The following is a 19,084-nucleotide window of genomic DNA, read 5'->3' as shown; positions in this document are numbered from 1 at the left end:
GTATTCTACTGTTTCCTTGGCATTATAAATAAGTGAAAACCTACTGGAAAACAATTTGGAAGTAACTATCAAGAACCATCAAATCCTCATACCTTTTGATCCAACATTCCCACTTCTGGTAATCCAGGCTGAGGAAATAAGCAAAAATTTGAGGAAATGTACATATATTTCATAATAAAACACTTAAAACAACCTAAATGTTCAGCAAAAGAGAAGTGGTTAAGTAAATTCTGCCATATCCATTGGATGAAATATTATGCAGCCATTAAAAATATTATTATGAGGACTCTACAGCAGCATGAAAATATGCTTAAGACATAATTTAAATTAGGTTAGCATGTTACAAATGATATGTACACTATTACTACTATTTTTAAAACTGTATATTAAGGAAAGATAAGGAAAATGCACCAAAATGATAGCAGTTGTATTGTAAGCTATGGGTAATTTTCCTTTTTGTTTTAGTAGTCTAATTGGACTTTTTAAAAAATAATTTATTTAATTAATTTATTTATTTTATTTTTGGCTGCGTTGGGTCTTCGTTGCGTTGTGCGGGCTCCTCATTGTGGTGGCTTCTCTTGTTGCAGAGCACAGGCTCTAGGCGTGCGGGCTTCAGTAGTTGCGACTCATGGGCTCAGTGGTTGTGGCTCATGGGCTCTAGAGCGTAGGCTCAGTAGTTGTGGTGCACAGGCTTAGTTGCTCCGTGGCATGTGGGATCTTCCCGGACTGGGGCTCGAACCCGTGTCCCCTGCATTGGCAGGCAGATTCTTAACCACTGTGCCACCAGGGAAGCCCTAATTGGACTTTATTGCTTTTATCTTTTAAAAATTAGTTTATTTTAAATGGATAAAATCCTTGGGAATTCCCTGGCAGTCCAGCGGTTAAGACTCCACACTTTCACTGCTGAGGGCACAGGTTCAGTCCCTGGTGGGGGAGCTAAGATCCCGCAAGCCGCACTGCCAAAAATAAAATAAAAGGGTAAAATCCATGTAAAAGCTATATAAGAAAGTTAGTGTTACTTCATCTTCCCCTGTACCCTATTTATTCATCAACTTCTGATTATTTCAAACATTGAATTTATCTTTACAGAAGATGAAGATTTCCTACTGATGAGGATATTCAGAAGAATGTGTCATAGACCCTGAAGAAATTTCTAAATTGAGTACCCCAAAAATGTTCTGGAGAGTGGAAGCATCCTTGGAATAAGTGCACTGCCTCCAACGTAATGACAACTTGAAGTAAACAACATTCATTTGTACGTATAAGGTGTGTCCTGTATTTAAAGAACCAGGCATAATACTGTTGTGGGCCCCAGACTGACCTTAAACTGGGACCGCTCCTGAAATTCAGTCCTTATTAGATGTACCTGATAAGATAGGTGGCCTACAGGTAATAATCAATGTTAACCATTTATTAAGCACTTACTGTGTTCTGGGCACTGTGCTAAAAAAACGCAAAAACTGTCGCATCTTAAACTCTTTCAGCAATCTTTTGAGACAGACATTATTATCTTCATTTTACTGGTAAGGAAGCTGAGACTCATGGAGAAACATGGCCAAGGTCACAGCTGTGAGAGGTAGAACTAGATTTTAACCTTGGTTGTCTGACTCAAGGCTCACTTGCTATGCAGTCCTGCTCTTATTACTTGCACTAGTTTATCGGGGTGGGGATGGAGGGTTATAGTGATGAGGAATAAGAGAAAAGCTTGCATAGGGAAGACAGCCTGATGTCTGTGTATGACATTAGTCCCAACGTGAGCCTTGAGGACATGTCTGTATCAGATTCATGTAGAGAAAGGGGTTATAGGTTAAAGCTTTTTCCTGTTCCATTCCAGTTCTCATGCAGAGCTACTCTGGGGTCCAGGGGACAAATATGTGACAAAGTAGAGCAGGGTCTCTTCTACTCTTTTTTTTTCAGTATAGTTGGTTTACAATATTGTGTTAGTTTCAGGTATACAGCAAAGTGATTCAGTCATTTTATATATATATATATATATATATATATATATGTATTCTTTTTCAGATTCTTTTCCCTGTATATAGCAAAGAGATTCAGTCATATATACATATATATTCTTTTTCAGATTCTTTTCCGTTATACGTTATTACAAAATATTGAGTATATTTCTCTGTGCTGTACAGTAGGTCCTCATTGGTTACCTATTTTATATATAGTAGTATGTATATATTAATCCCAGTCTCCTAATTTATTCCCCCTCTTTCCCCTTTAGTAACTATAAATTTGTTTTCTATGTCTCTGGGTCTATTTCTGTTTTGTATATAAGCTCATTTGTATCATTTTTTTTTGTTAGATTTCACATATAAACGATATCATATGATATTTGTCTTCCTCTGTCTGGCTTACTTCACTTAGTATGATAATCTCTAGGTCCGTCCATGTTGCTGCAAATGGCATTATTTCATTCTTTTTATGGCTAAGTAATATTCATATATATATATATATATATATATCACATCATCTTCTACTCTTTGAAATACACTCCACTTTGTTACAACTTAGATTTTGAGGGATTGTTCTGTTACTTTGAGGTAGACACAAAAGAGGATACAAGAGCAGCAGAGTTCTTGAATGCAACAGTCTTCAGTGTGTCTCTCTCTTGAGTCATAGTGCTCCAGTCTGGATAGGTGGCATCCAGATGCTATGTCTGGAGCACAGTTGTCATCGTAGAATGTTCCTTACAGCCACTTGGGAATTCTCTTTGCTTCTCTCCTGTGTTGACTCTCCTGTTTCCTGAATCCCATAACTTTCTTTCTCTTTTCTAAAAAAAAAAAATGTAGATTTAACTGACATATAACATTGTGTTAATTCAGGTGTACAACATAATGATTCAATATATGTATACATTCAAAATGATCACAGTAAGTCTAGTTAACATCCATCACTGCACAATTTTTTTCCTTGTGATGAGAACTTTTATCATCTACTCCATAACTTTCTCTATCTTTTTTTGCCCTCTAGTTTTGGTGGCCATGTCTTATGAAAGAATGCACTAGAAGTAAGTTCTTCCCTTGTTGCAGAGCACGGGCTCTAGGCATGCGGGCTTCAGTAGTTGTGGCACGCAGCCTCAGTAGTTGTGGCACACGAGCTTAGTTGCTCCGCGGCATGTGGGATCTTCTCGGACCAGGGCTCGAACCCATGTCCCCTGCATTGGCAGGCAGATTCTCAACCACTATGCCACCAGAGAAGTCCGAAGTAAGGTTTTTTAACACTTTGTATATCTTTTATTTATTTATTTATTTATTTTGGCCAGGCCGTGCAGCTTGCAGGATCTTAGTTCCCCGACCAGGGATTGTACCAAGGCCCAAGCAGTGAAAGCGCCAAGTCCTAACCATCGAACCACTAGGGAATTCCCAACACCTTGTATATCTGATTTTGTCTTATCCATATGTTTTAATGATGGTATTGATAGTTTAACAGGGTATAGGATCCTAGGTTGAAAATCATCTTCTTTCAGAAATTTTGAAGGTATTCTTCCCTTCTCTTCTACTTCTAGGTCTGAAGGTCTGAAGCCACTCTGATCCCTGAACCTCTATCTGGGACCAGTTTCTTATCTTCTTAGAAGATTATAGGATCTTGTCTTTGTCAACAGTGTTCTGATATTTCACAGTGTGTGGGTCTTAATGTGGGTCTATTCTCATTTATTGTCCTGGGTACTCCTTATTTTATGATTTCCTCAACTCTTTTTTTATATATTCTCTTTTTATGAAACTTTTATTCAAATGTTGCACTTCCTTGACTGGTTCTCTAATTTCCATATCTTTTTTCCTCCTAGTTTCCATATCTGTGTCTTTTTGCTCTACTTCTAGGCGATTTCCTCAACTTTATCTTCCATTCTTTCTATTGGGCTCTTGCTTCTACTTTCATGTTTTTTTCATTTCAAAGAACTTTTTTTCCCTTCTGAATATTCTTTATTATTGTTTATTGCTATTTTTTTCATATATTCAGATATCTTTTCTTCTAGTTGAGGCTATGCATGATAGTTTTAAAATTTTTATTTTCTCGGGCTTCCCTGGTGGCGCAGTGGTTGGGAGTCCGCCTGCCGATGCGGGGGACGTGGGTTCGTGCCCCGGTCCGGGAGGATCCCGCGTGCCGCGGAGTGGCTGAGCCCATGGGCTGTGGCCGCTGAGCCTGCGCGTCTGGAGCCTGTGGTCCGCAGCGGGAGAGGCCGCAGCAGTGAGAGGCCCGTGTACCGCAAAAAAAAAAAAAAAAATTAATTTTCTCTGCATTGTCTCAGTTTCTTCCAAGTTTCTTTCTTCTCTTTGTTTTCATCTCTTTCTTTCCTGTTAGAGGAAATCCTCGTGTCCCATAATCCTTGGCTTTCTGCTCATGAATAAAAGTGGGGGACTAAAAACTGATTGGAAACTCTGTGCATGAAGGGGAGAATCATTGACCATGAGGTCATTTGTCCATGAACCAATGACCATGAGGGACCATTAGCTGGAAGACCTCAGTGTCATTATCTTTACATCTTTCATATTGGGCTTCATTTTCCCCAAAGAAGAAGATACATCTTCCCAGGAGGTAAAGGTTGGCTACCAGAATTCCGGGAGCAGAGTGCGGAAAAAGTCTACTGATTGCCCCTTTTTCAGTATGATGCTCTTAACTGTTCCTGGTGACCTGTATTACTCCAGAGATTGTTTTACTCTCTCAAGAGAATACCCCCCATACTTCTGCTGAGGTGGAGGAGGGGCAGTCACCTGGAGGGTACGGTGAGGGAAGCCAACTGACCTTCAACTAGTCCTTCTTAGTTTAGCTGTTCTTCACCCCCACCTCCAGGGATACCACTGGTTAATTCTTAAACATATCCAGGCTGCCTCTCAGCTTTCTCCAGTTTCTGGTCCAGGATTCCACATTCTTGGGTCTGCCGGGCCTTTTAACACTCATTCATTTGCTTTCTCACCTGCAAAATTCTGTTGTATTTATTACCCCTTCTCCCTTTCCATATTCTTTAAAATAATCCTTTACTGAAGTTTTAGTGCGATGGGACTGGGAGGGGAGGAAGTGGAAAGGAAAATTACATGCATGAGAAATTATATTCACTGTCTTTATCCAGAACTCTTTAATTTTTTTGTTTTGTTTTTATGGAATTATACCACATTCTACTATTTACACACAGGCAATTTACTTGGTTTTCTCTGTGCTTCATCAGCAAAATGGGAGAAATGATGGTATCTACTTTATACTATTGTGAAGATTAAGCAAAATACCATACTTAATTGTTTTTAAGAAACACATTCTTTTCAGATTTTTATATCTCTGGAGTCGAGTCAGAATGTTAACACAGGTCCAAGTATCTTGTAAACATTCAGTAAACAATTATCTTAGGTTCAGTGAAATATGGTAATACATGTAACACACTTCACAGAGAGCCTGAAACAAGGTGTGCAATAAACGTAGAAGACAGGATTATTATTATGCACACTAAACCATACTTAATATTCCAAAACCTGCTTGTCCTACTTAATACAATCTTGTGTCCATTCTTCTGCCTTAGTAGAAAGAGATCTACCTTACTCCCTTTGAAGTTATATGATATTCCATAGAATCGATGTTCCATTTAATCACTCTTCCATGGATGGACATTTTTTTTTTCAAATTTTTTCCTGAAATACCAATAGCAAGCACTCTAGTAATATATCCTTATAGACATGTGTTAGTATTTCTGTATGATAAAGACCTAGAAGTGGAATCACTCTATCACACTCATATGGAAAGTGTCTAATAGGAATTTCCAGAGTAAAAGAGGCATGTGAGTGATTAATCAGGATCCTGATTTAGGTAGGCATCTGTAGTTGTGGAAAGCACACGAGACTTAAAGACAAAAGACCTAAATCCCAATGGTAGCTCTACCGCTTATCTGGGGAAATATTGTTTGTTCTTTCATTTATTCAAAAATATGTACTGAATTCTACCTGCTCTGTGCCAGACACAGTGTTAGAGACTAGGAATACAGAGATGAGTAAGACACAGTCCTTGCCCTCAAGAAATTTACAGTAATCGGTAAGAAGATGGACAAAGAAACAGATGCCACTTGCTCTCTGTGTGACCTTGGGAAGTTGCTTAACCTCCTGAATGTCTGTTTCTTTTTCTGTAAAATGGGTGGTAGTCCTTATACCATAGGGTTTTTGTGAAGATTACATGAAATAATGTATGAGTGCCCTGTACGGTTCCTGGCACAGAGTGTGCACTCAATAAATGGAAGCTATCATTATTGTTTTAGTAATATGATAATTGTAATAAATAATTTGTTATAGTTGCTGTGATAGAAGCTGCTATGTGTTCTACCTCTTTGAACTCACTTCGACAGTATTAAATGAATTGTTAAGAGACAGTAACATAGCATATTCAAAGTGGCACTAGGTAGAGACTTCCCTGGCGATCCAGTGGTTAAGACTCCATGCTACCAATGCAGGGGGCTTGAGTTCTATCCTTGGTCAGGGAACTAAGATCCCACATGCCGCGGGGCGCAGCCAAAAAACCAAACAAACAAAAGTGGCACTAGGTAAATATTAGTTTCATTTTTTGCCTTTTATGTTGGGACAAAGGGTAAATAAGCAGATGGAAACGCAAACATCCATATGTTTGAACACAGCAACGATCTTCCCAGTCCATGTGTCACAGAGCCAATTCTGGGCACTTCCTTAGCTACATAGATTTCACTTCTGGCTATATCTGAACGTCTGGAATGAGGCTGCATACCTCCCTGCCCACAGCCACAAATAATCCCGGAGACAGGATGTTCATATGTCCCACAGCTGATGGCTGCCTGCTGCAAGGGATTCTTTTCTCCCAGTTTACAAAGCACAGCACAGCTTGTACCCCCATCCTTAATGGGGGTCACTTATTTGCTTGACACTGACTTTTATGAAATTGTTTCTTTTCTTTCGCACACAGATGTAAAACAAGAATTAAAGGAGGGACTTCCCTGGTGGCGCAGTGGTTGAGAATCCGCCTGCCAATGCAGCGGACACGGGTTTGAGCCCTGGTCCGGGAAGATGCCGCAGAGCAACTAAGCCTGTGCACCACAACCACTGAGTCTGCGCTCTAGAGCCTGTGAGTCACAACTACTGAGCCTGCATGCCACAACTACTGAAGCCCGCGCGCCTAGAACCCATGCTCCGCAACAAGAGAAGCCACCACAATGAGAAGCCCGTGCACCCCAAAGAAGAGTAGCCCCAGCTCACCACAACTAGAGAAAGCCCGCATGCAGCAACAAAGACCCAACGCAGCCAAAAATAAATAATTAATTAATTTTTTAAAAAAAGAATTAAAAGAGGTATATCTTGATACCAAAAATTCTCAGCTTTAGCTACTAATTAAATTTAAAGATAATTCTAGAGGCAAATTTAAGCACAATGAAGTGATAGAAAAGAGCAGCATAAATATTTGGGATGGACTCTCTATTTAGAGGTTAACTAGTGTTTAATGACTAGATACATTGTTTTGTTTTATTTTTTCCCCCTGTTTCTTTACTCCCCCTAGAGGGTTTTTAAAGCACCTATATTTATTTCTCCTGTCTGGATATGTACCTAGCTATGCAGATCATACCACATTCCCCTGGATTTTTACAAACTGACTCTCCTTGCAGAGGTGGTGTGGTGCAATGGTCTAGAGCCCAAGTTTTGGAGTCAGGCAGACCTGGGTTTCAATTATAGCTCTTCCATTTACTAGCGCTGGGATCTCAGGCAAAAATTTCTAAAGCTCAGTTTCCTCAGCTGTAAATGGGCAATATTAATATCAATACTATGATATTAGCTTTATAGAATGAACATGGGTTAAAAGAGATAATACATGTGAACTCCTCTACACAGTCTCACAGTGTGGGCTTTTAGTTTTTAGTTACGATCATTTGTAATTTCATTAAGGTGCCTCATGCAGTGCTTGGCACGTAGTTAACGCTCAAAACCTGGCAGCTGTTATGATAAGTTACCTATGGTTTCTAACCGCCAGGATTATGCCTTTGTTACTTAACTTGTTTTGGTTTTTTTGGCTGTGTTGGGTCTTCGTTGCTGCGTGCGGGCTTTCTCTAGTTGTGGCGAGCGGGGGCTACTCTCCTTTGTGGTGCGTGGGCTTCTCACTGTGGTGGCTTCTCTTGTTTCGGAGCTCAGGCTCTAGGCGCGTGGGCTTCAGTAGTTGTGGCACATGGGCTCTAGAGCGCAGGCTCAGTAGCTGTGGCGCACGGGCTTAGTTGCTCCGCGGCATGTGGGATCTTCCCAGACCAGGGCTTGAACCCCTGTCCCCTGCATTGGCAGGCGGATTCTTAACCACTGTGCCACCAGGGAAGCCCTGTTATTTACCTTTTTAAATTTGTTAGTGACTGGGACTTCCCTGGCGGTCCAGTGGTTAAGACTCTGTGCTTCCACTACAGGGGGCATGGGTTCGAACCCTGGTCAAGGAACTAAGACCCCACATGCCACGCGGCCACAAAAACAAATGAAACAAAACAAACAAACAAAAAACCTATAAATTTGTTAGTGATTAACATGATCTTTAGCCTAGTACCTGGAAACTTTTCTCATCATCTCTGTAACTCTGACAATGCCTGGCACCATTCCTAGCACACAGTAGGCACTCAGTACATCGCTGTTGAACCATATTCAGTTGAACTGAACATCTATTCAGACATTAGGACAGGAGCTGTGTCACTAAATAGCTGTCATTCCAAAACAGACAGCTAAACCTGACACAGACATGCTTGCATAGTTTGTAAGCCATTATTTCAACTTCCTGCATTGCAGGCATCTCAGTTAATATTCCATTCCACTCACATGACCCTTTGAAGGAACATAAAAACTAATAGAAATATCTAGTTTAGCAGCTAAGAGAATGAGCTTTGGTCTAGGTAGATCCAGGCTTACATCCTGGCTCCAGCACCGTCTAGTGGGTCAGTTACTTCGTCTCTCTTAGAACCTCAGTTTTCTCATCTGTGAAAAGGGGATAATCATAGCGCCTGTTTCATCAGGTTATGGTGAGACTAGTGCCTTCCATGTGCTGTTCTCTTTCCTGGAACAGTGTTCCCCTGAGTTTCGCTCCTGCCTTTTCGGCTTGACTGTCACTTTTTCCAGAAAGCCTTCTTTGCCACCCATGATAGGTTGGGTTCACTGTTGTACTCTCACTCCAGTGTCTGCCAATTACCCTTTGTAATTACTTCTTCAGCTACTCAATTCCTTTCTGGGTTGTGAGCTTCCACAGGATAGGGATGGTGTCTGTCTCATTCATTCCTGTGTCTCCAGTGCCTAACAGTCCCTTGATACATAATATTTTGGGTGGACTATATTTGTTAACTGAATGAAATAATGAGATAATAATACACAAAAACACAGAGCCTAACATTTAGCAAGCTCTCAATAAATGGCCTATATAATTATCAACAACACAGTATTGGTGCTGAGTTTATTCACCTTGAGAAAACTAATATAGTGAGAAAAGCAGCAAATTAGAGATAGGTGTTGTGAATCTAGTTCTGTATCTCGTTTGACATATGTCCTTGGCCAAATCTTAATTCTTCTCATTTTTCCACTATTAAAATAAACATAAGAAATTCACCCTGGCGGGCTTCCCTGGTGGCGCAGTGGTTGAGAGTCCGCCTGCCGACGCAGGGGACACGGGTTCGTGCCCCGGTCCGGGAAGATCCCACATGCCGCGGAGCGGCTGGGCCCGTGAGCCATGGTCGCTGAGCCTGCGCGTCCGGGGCCTGTGCTCCGCAATGGGAGAGGCCACAGCAGTGAGAGACCCACGTACCGCAACAGAAAAAAAAAAAAAAAAAAGGAAATTCACCCTGGTGTCCTGCTTAGCTTGGTCTTTGTAAAGTCTGCCCTTTGCCAGACCACACCTGACAGGCTATCCTATGTATGCCCAGAGTTTCTAGATAGGGATCCTATAATGCCCTAGCACTCCTCTGCTTTCTCAGCTGCTCACTGTTGACCCGTGACCCTAATCCATCTGACCCTGTCTAGCCCCTCAGTTTGTTGGCTACCAGCTACCTGTTGGCTACCTCCCAGCTTCCAGCCTTGAACTACATTCATCCTCACGATAAAGTCCAAAATCCTTAAGGTGCTAACTGGAGCTTCATCTTCTTCCCACCTTTCCCTTCACTGTCCTCCAGCCACCAGACTTTCCTGAAGTGCCCTGGAGGCACTAATCTCCCTGAATCAGGCTTTTAGACCTGCCAGTTCCTCTGCTGGGAGCATCGTCCCCACTCTATTAGGCTAACCCCTACTCAACCTTCATGTTTCAGCTTCAATATCACTTCTTCAGGGAGCGTTAAGTGGCTCCCTTGAAAGAAATTAGATTTCCCTGTTATATGCCATCTTCCTTGTAGATCTGGTGTGATATGTAGTCAGAGCTTCACATTATAAAAACAGAAGTTAAGAATCGACTTACATGTGAAATTTCTGTTTTTAATGCTGGCAAGTAATTTAAAAATTGTAACACACTGAGGGCCAACCAAAATATCTGTAGGTTAGTGACCGCCTGTGGCCTGCCTGTTTGCAACCTGACCTGTTCAACCTTTGGCTATACTTGGTAACTATTCCTGTGTTAATCATCACTCTATTTATTAACTGTCCACTCCATGCCAGGCACTGTGGTTGGTGCTTTACATAGATGAGTTCACATAATATCCAAAACCACCTGGGAGGCCAATAGAGTTAAGAGAGGTTAAGACACTTGCCCAAGGTCACGGTTTGTAAGTGGTGCGGCCAGGTATTAAAGGTCTTTTCTTGACACACAGTAGTTTCTTGCACTACCGTGTGTCGAGAAACAATTTGTCAGGGACTTCCCTGGTGGTGCAGTGGTTAAGAATCTGCCTGCCATTGCAGAGGACACGGGTTTGAGCCTTGGTCTGGGAAGATCCCACATGCCTGGGAGCAACTAAGCCCATGCACCACAACTACTGAGCCTGTGCTCTAGAGCCCGTGAGCCACAACTACTGAGCCCGCATGACACAACTACTGAAGCATGTGTGCCTAAAGCCCGTGCTCCGCAACAAGAGAAGCCACCGCAATGAGAAGCCCGTGCACCGCAATGAAGAATAGCCCCTGCTCGCTGCAACTAGAGAAAGCCCGTGTGCAGCAACGAAGACCCAATGCAGCCAGAAATAAACAAGTAAATAAATTTATTTTTAAAAAGTAATTATTTAAAAAAAACACAATTTGTCAGTTTAGAATGGGAGAGGCTTCTGCAGGTTTGCCTAACAACAACTCTTAATATTGGTTGTGTGCTCACTAAGTGCCAGGCAGTGTGCTACACACTTTATAAATTTATTTTATAGTAGCGGGGACTACTCTTCGTTGCGGTGCACAGGCTTCTCATTGTGGTGGCTTCTCTTGTTGTGGAGCACGGGTTTTAGGCACGCGGGCTTCAGTAGTTGTGGCACGCAGGCTTTAGAGCACAGGCTCAGTAGTTGTGGCACACGGGCTTAGTTACTCCACAGCATGTGGGATCTTCCCGGACCAGGGCTACGAACCCGTGTCCCCTGAATCGGCAGGCGGATTCTTAACCACTGCGCCACCAGGGAAGCCCCAGCTACACACTTTAAATGATCCGATTCAATCCTCACATCTTTTCAAAGGAGCTACTATTATCTTCACTTCATAGATGAGGAACCTGAGGTATAGACTGGTCTCTGATTTACCCAAGAGTCAGAATTCAAACCCAGACAATCTGAGACCACAGTCCCCACACTTAGGAACTCCTATCACCAGTTTGTGTTTGTAGCAGAGTAGTGGTCTGACGGGCAAAAAGAAAAATGTGTTAGTCCCTGTTTCTCCAATCCAGAGTCCCACAGAGGACTCATTTGAGAGAGGGATCCGCGTGGGTTATTTCCATGAACCTGCTGTTGACAGGTGTGGCCTGCAGGTGGCAGCAACATCCACAGCCTCAATTCTGCAATGTTCAAAGAAAGGTTAAGGAAGCTTTATATAGTCAGACTCACTCATTTGCATTTTACTGAGTGATTGGCCCAGTTAATTCTTTGCCAGTTAATTGGACTTGGTTCTCAGCCCAGTAAGGACTGTCAGGATTTGGGAGCCCTTCACAGTTTGTGAAAGAAAAGATCTCAGGATTTGAAACTATGGTGAAGTCATTCAGTCCAGCAACCATTGTGGTGATTTTAAACTGTGTTAGGTGGAACTGGGTTTCAGTAGTCCCCAACACATATTGAGATCTTAGCTTTTTTTTTTCTTAATATTTATTTATCTATTTATTTAGCTACATCAGGTCTTAGTTGAGGCACTCAGGATCTTTCATTAGGCATGTGGGATCTAGTTCCCTAACCAGGGATTGAACCCAGGCCCCCTGCATTGGGAGTGCAGAGTCTTAGCCACTGCACCACCAGGGAAGTCCTGAGATCTTAGCTTTTTAAAAAAATTCCCTATTTTGTTTTTGTTTTTAAGGTACAGTAATGTGTACATTTAAGGAAAAATTCAATAGCACAAAAGTGCTATACAGTTTAGAGTCAGTTTCTCTATCACGTTCAAATCACATGATTTTCCCACCCCAGAGAAAAGCTTGTGTATTCTTCCAGGTGTAGATTATGGACATAAGAGAATATGCATCTATCCTTTGAAAAAAATAAATGATAACCTAAAACTATAAAGTTCCAGAAGAAAACTTAGGGGGAACATTTTGTGATCTCAGGTTAGGCAAAGATTTCTCAGATATGACATGATTCACAAGGTGGGGGGGAAAGGACAAATCAGACTTTAACAAAATTTTAAAATTCTGCTCTGTGAAAGATATTGTTAAGAGAATGAAAAGACAAACCACAGACTGGGAGAAAACATTTGCAAATTGCATATCTGATAAAGGTCTTGAACCTAGAATATATGAAGAACTCTCACAACTCAATAATAAGAAAATAACCCAGTAAAAGAATGGGCACGGGATTTCCCTGGTGGTCCACTGGTTAAGAATCCACCTTCCAATGCAGGGGACGTGGGTTTGATCCCTGGTCAGGGAACTAAGATTCCCACGTGCCTCAGGGCAACTAAGCCCGTGTGCTCTAGAGCCGTTGCACCACAACCAGAGAGAAATCTGCGCGCTGCAACAAAGATCCCGCGTGCCGCAACTAAGACCCAATGCAGCCAAATAAATAAATTTTAATAAAAAAGGCACAAGACTAATAAAAATACTTCGCTAAAGAAGATGTACAGATAGGGATTTCCCTGGTGATCCTGCCTGGCATGCTGCAAGGCCAAAAAAAAAAAAAGAGGCTGAATATTGTTATGCATTAGGGAAATGCATATTTTGCTGAGATACCACTACACACATGTTGGAATGGCTGAAAACTAATACTAATTATTTTCAAAAAAACTGACAATTCCAAATGCTGATAAGCACGCAGAGCAAGTGGCGCTCTCAATTTTTGCTGGTGGAAATGCAAAATGGTGTGAACATTTTGTTAAAGAGTTTGGTGGTTTTTTTAATAATGTTGGACATACATTTACCATACAACTCAGCAATCCCATGCCTAGTTCTTTACCTGAAAGAAATAAAAACCTATGTTTACACAAAAATCTGTATACAGATGTTTATAGGAGCTTTATTGACAGTCAACAAAAACTGAAAACCATCCCAATGCCCTAAAACTGGTAAATGGAAAAACAAACCATGGTACATCACTGCAATGGAATACTATTCAGCAGTAGAAAGAAACAAAATACTGAGACATGAGACAACATGCATGAATCGCACATGCATTATTCTAAGTGAAAGTACCCAGACTCAGAAAGCTATTTGTTTTTTATTCCATTTATATGACTTTCTGGAAAAACCCAAATTATAGGAACAGAAAACAGATCAGTAGATGCCATGGGTTGGGTGAGGAGGAGAGGCTGACTACAAAAGATAGCACAAGGGGATGTTCCGGGGTGATGGAACAGTTCTTACCTAAATGATTATGGTGGTGGTTACACAGGTATATGCATTTGTCTCATAGAGCTGAACACCAAAAAGAATGAAATTTACAGGGTCCAATCCCTGGTTGGGGTACTAAGATCCTATAAGCCGCACAGCGCCACCAAAAAACCCCACAAACAAAACCCAATACTTCACTTCCCCACCAAAGCCATTGATTTCAGGTTGGCATAATAGCAGTTGTTGATATAAATAAATTGTTTTTCCTTACCAAAGAAAAGAGTATTTTGCACACTGCTCTGCCCCATGCTTGCTTTTTTTTTAAATAGAGAACTATTTCAAGAAGCAGGTAAAAAGAGGTTTATGTAACATCCAAGTACCTTTCACCAACTTTGTCAAATCTTAACCTTTTGCCTTATTTGCTTAGTTTTTTTTAAGAAAAAAAATAAGAGAGATGTGTTAAGCCCCAATGTATCCTCTCTTTCACCCAATCTTTTCCTTCCTCCTCAAGAAGTAATCACCTACCTGAATATTTTATTTCCACACATGATTTTATATTTTTACAATGTATATATGAACCTTTAAACAGTACATAGTGTTGCTTGGCACGTTGTAAAATTTTGTATACATGGTATCCAGCTGTATCTATCTACAGCTTTCTTCTCCCCTCAACATTTTGTTTTATCCATGTTGATAACCAGTAGCTTGAGTTTATTCATTTTAACTGTTTTGAATTATTCTGTATTATGAATATATCACAATTAATTTGCCCATTATCCAGTAGATGGATATATAGATTGTCTCCGTTTTTTTTTCCATTTCAAACAGTGCTACAATGAACATTCCTGCACCTGCAGCCTGTGTCAATGTTCATTGTTGAAAATTTGGAAGCTTAAAAAAAACAGAAAGATGAAAACTAATATTGCCTTCCATAACAGTTATTATTAATATTTTTTGAGCATTAAACCAGGTACAATGCTGGGTACTTTATGGGTTACTTTAATTCTCACACCAACCTATATATTAGGTACTATTATGTTTCCTATGGTACAACGAGAAAACTGAATTTTTTTTTTTTTTTTTAGTAAAAGGTGAAAAATTTATTCGATCTGAAGAGAAACAGGAGTGTGGAGGCTGAATCTTAACAAGTTTAAATAACTTAGCCAATTGCACACAGAAAGGGACAGAACAACTCTCTATTGCCAAAGCCTGTGCTGTTAAATTAACATTATGTTTCAGTAGTGCCCCAAAGCCCCAAATCCAGAAATATTAATAGTTAGAAATAGTCTTTATGGTTAACTGGTCTCTCAGAAGACAAGAGAGGCCACCTTCCAGCTAAAAATTATATCAGGAGTATCATACATATGCAGAAAATTATACATACCCCACTGATTAATTTTTACAAACTGAATATATTCATGTAACCAGCACCCAGATCAAAAACCAGAGTATTACCAGCATTTAAAAAATGTCCTTTCACCCTCTTCCAGACACTGTTCTTCCACTTGGAAGGGTAGCTGCTGTCCCAACTTTCAACAGACTATTTTTGCCTGCTTTGTGTTTTATTTATGTGAAAGCATACGGTATACACTACTTGGTCTGGCTTCTTTCACTTAATATTATTTGTGAGAATCATCCATATGGTTGAGTATAGTGTTTACAGGGCACAAAAGGCATATGGCACAATGTACATTTTGCAAAGAATTATGAGCACCACTGAGATTGTAGCCAGCCATTACTGAAGACTAGGTGATAGACTGGATCGAACGTAGAGCATGGGCAAATCTGAGTCTTGCAGGGGATGGTGTGGGACCTCTTTTGCCTTCTGTCATCTCAGCCTTACCTTAGATTCTAGGTGAAGCTGCAGAAAACAGTACAGTGGGAGCCTACCCAGAAGTGGGAGGGGAGTTGATGCCCCTGAGCCATCCTAAACAATGGGGGATGGGAGTCAATGGATAAATGCTTCTTCATGGCAGTCCTTAGGTGGACCATGCTGAGAAGCATTCTAGGAAATCCTCAGATAGCTTTGGTAGGATCTAGCCCCAGGTACCCACAGCAGTGAACACCTTGGTAATGCATCTTTTGTGTTGGCCTTTCTTCCTTCCCTATTTTACCCTGTACTTTCACATTAAATCCCTGGGATCACATTCCAAGTAAATTACCTGCAACTAGTAGTTGTCTTGGTTCTGTTTTCTGGCGGGAGTCCTAATTAAGACATATGTAAAATACCTGGTTCATGGCAGATGTTCAAGAAAAAGTAGCAGTTGTTTGTTTTTTGTTTGGGGTTTTTTGGGATGCATTGGGTCTTAATTGCGGCACGTGGGATCTTTCATTGAAGCATGCGGGCTTCTCACTAGTTGTGGCAGGCAGTCTCCAGAGTGCAAGGGCTCAGTAGTTGCACAGCACGGGCTTAGTTGCCCCATGGTATGTGAGATCTTAGTTCCCAGACCAGAGCTCGAACCCGCTTCCCCTGCATCGGAAGGCGGACTCTTAACCAGTGGACCACCAGGGAAGTCCCAGCAGTTTTATTATTACTACTTTACTGCTACTACTACTGTTACCACCATTATTAGTTACCTGGAATTTCACTATTGCCATCCCTATTAGTCCCCTTCCTCATGGATGATACTGAAGCTTCACAGTTAGAGCTTCTATGCAGTGATTTTTGCTTTTTTCCTAGGGTACTAGGAAGCCATTGAAGAATTTTCTTTCTTTTTTTAAAACAATTTTTTAAAAATATTTATTTATTTATTTTGGCTGCACCAGGTCTTAGTTTCAGCACACTGGATCTTTGTTGCAGCATGCGGGATCTTTTAGCTGCAGCAGGCGAACTCTTAGTTGTGGCATGCAGGATCTAGTTCCCCAACCAGGGATGGAACCCAGGCCCCTTGCATTGGGAGCTCGGAGTCTTAATCACTGGACAATTTTTTGACTATATTATTTTTCAGGTTTCGTGAAGTATAAATGGCAAACAATAAACAGCATATATTTAAAGTGTGTAGTTTGATGAGTTTTGATTTTTTTTTGTTTTTGCCGTGCTGTGGCAAAAACCATAAGCACAAACCTTGAAACCATAAGCACAATCAAGATAATTAACACAGTTAATTACTGTGTTATTGTGTGAATTAAAAATATTACTTGCCGTATCAGTAAACAAAGGATGTTGCAGCCATCAAACCATCACATTACAGCCTCCTGGATGGTGAGCCCCAAGGGAACTCAGGATAGAAACAGGATGCCCGCCATCTAGCATGCTGAGGAAACTCAGGATGAGAAAGCACAGGATGCTGGCCCCAGATACCTGAGGTGCATACCAAAGGAATGATTTCAGTGAGCCCAGACTCTTTCATCTCTCCCTATATAGAAAAATGCTAAATTCCTTAACTTGAGACATCTGGTTTTCTTTAATTAACCATAATCTTTTGATGTTCCTACTACCTGGTCTTTGTTGCAAAAACTCCTATATATCCTGGGTCTCCCCTTACCTCTTCAGAGCAGCCTCTCAGAGTTATCTGAGATGTTGTGTCCCGGGCTTAAGTCCTCAGTTTTGTACACCAAATAAAACATAACTCTCAACTTTTAGGTTGTGTATTTCTTTTTTCAGTTGACATCTGTCACCCCAAAAGTTTCCTCATCCCTTTTATTTATTATTATTATTTTTACTTTGGGGGATCTTAGTTCCCCAGCTGGGAATGGAACCCACACCCCCTGTAGTGGAAGCGCAGAGTCTTAACCACTGGACCGCCAGGGAGGTTCCTCCTCATCCCCTTTATTATCCCTCCCTGTCATGCTTCTGCCTCGTTGGTCCCCAGGCAACCACTTGATCTGCTTTTGTCACGATAATTTCTAGAATTTATTTAAGTGCAATCATAGAGAATATACTCTTTTATGTCTGACTTCTTTCTTTCTTTCTTTCTTTTTAGTGTCTATTTATTTATTTATTTTTGGCTGCATTGGGTCTACGTTGCTGCTCACGGGCTTTCTCTAGTTGCGGCGAGCAGGGGCTACTCTTTGTCCTGGTGCTCGGGCTTCTCACTGTGGTGGTGCACGGGCTTTAGTAGTTGTGGCACGCGGGCTCTAGAGCGCAGGCTCAGTAGTTGTGGCACATGGGCTTAGTTGCTCCACGGCATGTTGGATCTTCCCGGACCAGGGCTCGAACCCGTGTCCCCTGCATTGGCAAGCTCATTCTTAACCACTGTGCCACCAGGGAGGTCCCTGTCTGACTTCTTTCACTCGGTATAATTATTTTAAGATCCATCATGATGTTACATGTATTAGTAGCTCATTCCTTTTTATTACCGAAGAGTGTTCCATTGTGGAAATATCCATTTGCATTGTGAAGAACATTTGAGTTGTTTCCAGTCTTTGGCTAGTAACAAAGCTGCTATGAACATTCATGTTCAAGTCTTTGTGCAGATGTATGCTTTCATTTGTCTTGGGTAAATACCTATAGTCAGTAAATGGTTGGGCCATATGGTAGGTATACATTTAATTTTTAAAGAAACTGACAAACTGTTTCCCAGAGTGGTTGTAGCATCTTAACAATCCAGCCAGCAGTGAGTAAGAATTCCCATTGCTCTACATTCTCACGAACACTTGATACTGCCAGTCTATTTTATGTTAGCCAATCCAGTGGGTGTGTAACGTTATCTTGCTGTGGTTTTAATTTGCATTTCCTTAACATCTTTTTTTTTTTAATAAATTCATTTATTTTATTTTTGGCTGCGTTGGGTCTTCGTTGCTGCGCGCGGGCTGTCTCTAGTTGGGGCGAACGGGGGCTACTCTTCATTGCAGTGCGGGGGCTTCTCATTGCGGTGGCTTCTCTTGTCGCGGAGCACAGGCTGTAGGTGCACAGCCTTCAGTAGTTGTGGCTCGTGGGCTCTAGAGCGCAGGCTCAGTAGTTGTGGTGCATGGGCCTAGCTGCTCCGTGGCACGTGGGATCTTCCAGGGCCAGGGCTCGAACCCACGTGCCCTGCATTGGCAGGCAGATTCTTAACCACTGCGCCACCAGGGAAGCCCTCCTTAACATCTTTTATGTGTTTATTTGCCGTACATTTATCGTCTTTGGTAAAGTGTCTCTGTTCATTTTTTTTTTTTTTTTAACTAGGTTGTTTGTCTTGAGTTGAAAGAGTTCTTTGTGTGTTCTAGATACTAGTCCTTTGTTGGCTATAGGTTTTGCTGCTCTTTCATCCAGGTCTGCAGCTTG

Source organism: Grampus griseus (genome assembly GCF_964374135.1).
Source record: "Grampus griseus genome assembly, chromosome: 1".
Taxonomy (NCBI): domain Eukaryota; kingdom Metazoa; phylum Chordata; class Mammalia; order Artiodactyla; family Delphinidae; genus Grampus; species Grampus griseus.
The sequence above is the reverse complement of the archived record's forward strand: the minus strand, read 5'-3'. Positions refer to the sequence as shown.